General features: G+C 41.2%; 1 protein-coding gene across 1 annotated transcript in view; it reads left to right on the top strand.

The window, feature by feature from the left end:
• Positions 1–2009: 2009 nt before the first annotated feature.
• The window catches only part of DISC1 (DISC1 scaffold protein), a 208517-nt gene continuing 205296 nt past the window's right edge, over positions 2010–5230 (top strand). Inside the window, 1 exon segment of the mRNA XM_085315478.1 lies at positions 2010–2091. The gene's annotated coding sequence lies outside the window, so the exon portion shown is untranslated.

Below are 5230 nucleotides of genomic sequence, written 5' to 3'. Positions count from 1 at the left end.
GCCGCTGGGGTCGGGGCGGCTTCGCTCGGGTACGGCCCCGCGCTGGTGTGGGCCGGGGGGCCCGGCACCGGGGGCTTGAAATCCGCCCAAAGCACGTACGGAGGGCTGAGTCCGGGAAAACTCCGGGCCGCGAGGTAAAACAGGGACTTTTCACTTCACTTCTTTTCCTTTCTTTTTTTAAGCGCCTCATGAGATTACCCTTTAATTCACAAGGAGGTTTGGCGCAGGAACTTTTGTTAGTTCTTGTTTTTTTTTCCTTTACCTCCACCTGTATGGAAASAATTATGTTGGTACAAAGATGTTTAAATCTTTTATTTATTTATTTATTTATAGCCGACTGCAAAGAGGGAAGTAACTGTGCTCTTGTAAGTCACCAGTTTATCAAAATATGTCCGAGCTCAGTTTAAAGGAAGAAAAAAAGAAACTGCCATCTTAACAGAGAAGCCACATTTCTCTCTATACTATTATTAGTGCCTGAGGATGAAGAGCCGGTGACCTCCGGTGTAGATGAGCCACCCTCACCTTCACTTGGAGCTGGTGCTTTCCGCCTTGCCGACTCTGGGGCTGCTGAAATGCTGAGCACTGGGGAAATTTTGCAAAATAAAACCCCAAGCCCCTTCATCTCCATCAGGAGACTTCACCAAGCAAAGCGTAATTGCTAACCGCCTGTATTAGCTACCATCTTGCTCCTTTGGAGATACAGTTCTCGCCTTAACTTCCATTAATCTGTGAGGCTCTGTGCAGACTCTTCTGCTGTCTCTGCCAAGATTTCAATAGAAAATAGCTCATTCATGTTTTGGTTAATCCACGGTAATCTCTGTGTACAAGTGTTGAGTAATTTTTGCTATGCTTCGGAGCAGTGATTTAAGAGCTCTGCCGGGAAGTGCTTTTATTATAAAAGCCTTTACAAAATACACTACAGATAATATACCARCAAGTTCTACTGGTAATTAAAAGTAAATTAGTTTTCAACAAAATGAACCAAGTATGCTGTGATGCATTATCTCTGTTTTTGTCCTTTTATATTTGCTCAATTACTTGCTAATTTGCAATTGGCCTTACAGTAATAATGCAAATTGGAGAAGTTCTACTTTAATGAACTTTTCTTGTTGTTTAAATACTAAATGCCTTTAATTATGGTATATCGGTGTTCCCCCATCTCATACTGAAGTTCAAGCTGTGTTTTTCTAGAGAGGCACTGTAGTGGCTTTCTAGTTGGAATTATGATAGATTTTTTGTATTGGTAAGGCTTTTTGGCATTTACGAAATTGAAAAGAAGGTTTATTTAAAATAAAGTTTGAAAGAAAAAAGCTGAGTTTAGAGGTTTGTGGTTACACAAAATGTGATGGTCAGTTAAGGGAATGTAAACAAARGCCCAAATGCTTATAAGTGGTGTTTTAATGTTGAGATTAAGGCCATGTCCAACTATGTGTCTTTTCTTGTTTTTGAGAATTTATGCTATCAGATTTATTAGTTTTCTGGGCAGTGAAAATATCCTATTCTCATTCACTACGCCACTGATTTATCTTTAAAAAGTGGTCATATGCRAGTATTATATTGCCACTGACTTCCTCCCTCTTTATATTTAGATAAACCAGCCTTTGTTCTCTTCATTAAAATGAAGTCAAAAGTTTGGGCCTAAGCTACTGCTTCTGGAATTGTAGTGGGGTCATGCAAGAAAAGAAGATTTATTAGCACCAGTTTAAATTAATTGTAAAGAACAGAAAGACAGAAAGCAGGGCCAACAATGTTTTGTACTTACAAAAGCAAAAAAAACCTAAAGGTTAATTCTGGCTTTGTTCACAAATTAGGCACACTTGGTTAGGTTTTTTCTGCCCACTATAACTTGGGCCTCCTACAGCTACTGAACCACCTGACCTTTCAAATGAGATTTGCTGGAGTGTATAACACCTTCTGAGTACTCATCAGGAGTTATGATTTCTTCATTTTAGCACTTGRTTTCCTTGAGCAAACATCATCTCTAATTAAGTGGTAGACAATCTGCAGCCGCTTCTAGTTCTGGACATAACACGTTTTAACAACTCTTTCAAAACTGATTTTCTTGCCTCTTGTGGAATATCAGACTTGAAGGTAAGCAGTAAGGAACCTGTGGAGTTGCCATAGTAATTTTGAAGTTCATCCTTAGTATGTTGTTTCTTTTTYCAGAGACCAGCCCTTTCATGCTGTGTCACTTAGATTAGGATTGAGCCCAGAGTATGTTGTAATACTATTAAATATTCTTGAAGGAAGACTGCTGATGAATGTGTCCTTTGTAAAACAGCAGTCACACAAGGAAAAGCTTGGCCTTCTGGCACCGAACAAAGGCTACTGTGCCTATGTTAAGTACTGTAGTATCCTTATTTGGAGATGTTTACGTAATTCTCTGTAATGTTATTTGTTTAGCACTCCAATTTAAAAAATACTTTTTTATTTTTGGCATATAGAAACATTCCATTAACTTGTCACCTAAAAAATGCTTTTGAGGAGAAGCATTTTTTATTGAAACCTCCTGGTTATCGATGCCGTGAAAGCCAAGATCAGCTACTAACATACTTTGTTAAGCGCTGGTTTGCTGTATGAAAACTGAATTGGCTATGGACGTGGAGTTACTTCCCTATTCATTGATGCTGAGAATGTAAAGTGACTCAATGACTAATCTAAAGTCTGCAGACAGACTGAGGAGATAATGTGCCCGCCTGAAGCACRGTGTCTTTGTTCGGCGCGATGCCTTTGGGGGACGCAGAACTCGGGTTCTGCCTCYGCCTTGGGTGGCACACAACATCTGCATGCTGTATGATACTGCGGTCTCTATTTCAGAGCCTCCTTCGTTGTATAGCTGTGCTTCCTTCCAGCATGTGCATCTTTTATTATCTCTCTATTGGTAAAGTCTTAACAAGGACTCTGTTGGCTAATGACTATAATTGATGGTGCTTTCCATTCTTTTCCGCTTCCTCTCCTGCTGTCTTACAAATAGGTKGTTGTATGACCGTGACATCAGAGTAAATTGTCTAGTTGCGCTGCTTTTCTTGTCTTCTCTTAGCATGTTTGTAAGTAGCAACACTGAGTGTAATAACACACAGATTTTACATTTGAAGTGCTGCATAAACAGCTATGTTATCAGAGTTAGGGATGAAAAGGAGGAAAAACACTTTCTTAGTAGTGCTTAGCTAGCTCTTTCCGTTTCGGTATGTAACTTGTATTTATTGATCAGACCAAACAGCACCCAAGTCAGAATTGCAAATGCAACAATGATTTGCTAAATGAGGTTTATGTACCTCAGAGGTAYGTAACAGAGGTTTATGTGCAATCAGATGATAAAATCTTGTAAAGGACTTTATTGGGAAACATGGCTATATGAAATTACAAGCAGAATGAATGTGATCTGTGTGAACTTCTCCCCTCACCTCTCCAACTTCTCTGTAATGGGAGAAAAGTTGTTTCCTTGGAGGGATTTAGTGGGCTCTGGTTGAAAGGTTTCTTTTGCTAGGGCCAGAGGTCAACAGGGTAGAAAACCATTACAGAGAAAATCTCTTAGAAGAGCAACTTTGAGGCAACCAGTCGAGTGTAAAACCRAGAGGTTGATGGTGAGTATTGCAAAATTGAGCATGAATGAAAGGGTAAATATCTGTGGGTGAAAAAGGAACTGAGAGTTGGTGTAATTGAACTGTTTTGATTGTTTCTGAATTGTTTTACAAGTCTCCAGATTGATGTAGCTGTTCAACAGCTTGGCAAATTCCTCAATAACAATAACAAAAATAATAATGGAAGGATAAAGTCAAATGATAGTGATGCATGTAGATAATGAAGCTTCTCTGTTGATTCAGGACTTTGCTGACTGGTGGGGTGAGCAGAATAGTCCACAGCTCAGCTCATCAAGCTGGCCCAACTTTGAATTTAGGTTGGCAGTCAATCAGTTGGGTCTGAGAATTATGATTTGAGCTTTCAAGGAATCTATTCTTATGGTCTTCTGTTTTGTTTGGTTTTTGGCAAACCATAAAACCTCCAGAGAATTTGGTAAGGGGAGCTGTCCTGCTAGTAAGTTACTTCCTTGCTGATTTAGTGGGAGTACTAAAATTATTTTGTTACCCGTCATTAAGGATATCATCRTAAGTATCCTTCCCCAAGGTGTGTCAGCTTGCTTTTATGGATTATCTCTACTGTACATAGCAGAGGAACCAGGAATGGTGATGGTGGAAGCTACTTACAAGGCCGAACAGTTATAGGCTACAGGCCTTTTTTCCTRTGTTACTGTTGTGTAATTATTATGCTGTGATTGTGTTATGGTTTATGGCTTATTTCCTCCTGTYGGTGGAGAAAAAGGCTTTAGGGACAAGAGCTTTCCCTTCTGTGGTATGGTTTTAGCTAACAAGTGCTACTGAGGCAGTGGGGGGACTGAATTTTGAGCACTGGACTTACGGCCTGGTTGCTGAAGGCTAGTGGAGACTAGATGACGTGGGCGAGTGGGCAGCGCTGCTGTTTGCCGGGGCTGTGGCGCAGCTGTTCCGTCTACAGAGCAATGTATAAACCTCTCGGTGTTTGCACTGCTGCCTGGAGCTGCGGGCAGTGGGAGCTGAGCTGGGGACACACTGCGTTCTCTGCCCTTCCCRTAGAAGACAGAGGGACAGACAGCAYCTCATTTTRGTAGTATTGTRCATTGCTGCAGCTAGATTTGCTCAGATTTAACATCTTTGCTGTGCTGGTTGCTGTACCTTCAGTGGGAGTGACAGGGAATGGGATGCTCATCTGTGCATCAGTAACGCTGTGGGACGTCTAGGGCACGGACGYTCCTGGACACCCTGGGCGGTCCCAGCCTGTGCTGCTTTTGCTCTGGGCCAGTGCTGTTTTGGCAGGGCACCGTGCTGAAACTTTGCTCCCGTGCTGCCAGAGACCCTGGTTAGAGGAGCAATACACTTCTGTATGGTTGGAGCAGTGAAAATACCAAGATTTGTGTTGAAATTATATGAGAAAGGCCTGGCTGTTGTTGCTTGGAGTGCAATAGCAGTGCAGCTGTTCTCAGTGTGGTTTTGTTCCTTAATGTCAAACTAGTTAATAATCAAAAGGTGTTACGTTGCTCCTTTCCCTGGGAAGTCTGAATATGGTTGTTGCAAGACTGCTCTTGTAGTATTCACGTGTTTGTGGTCTCCTAGATTCTTGTATACATTTGGCTATGAGTGAGTGGCTGTACCTGTTAATGTTTTTTTTTCTTTCTTTCTTTCTTTTTTTTTTTTTT

Source organism: Rhea americana, unplaced genomic scaffold (genome assembly GCF_003343005.1).
Source record: "Rhea americana isolate MKP2758 unplaced genomic scaffold, rheAme1 scaffold_43, whole genome shotgun sequence".
NCBI lineage: Eukaryota > Metazoa > Chordata > Aves > Rheiformes > Rheidae > Rhea > Rhea americana.
Note: the sequence above shows the minus strand (reverse complement) of the source record. Positions and strands in the feature narration are given on the sequence as shown.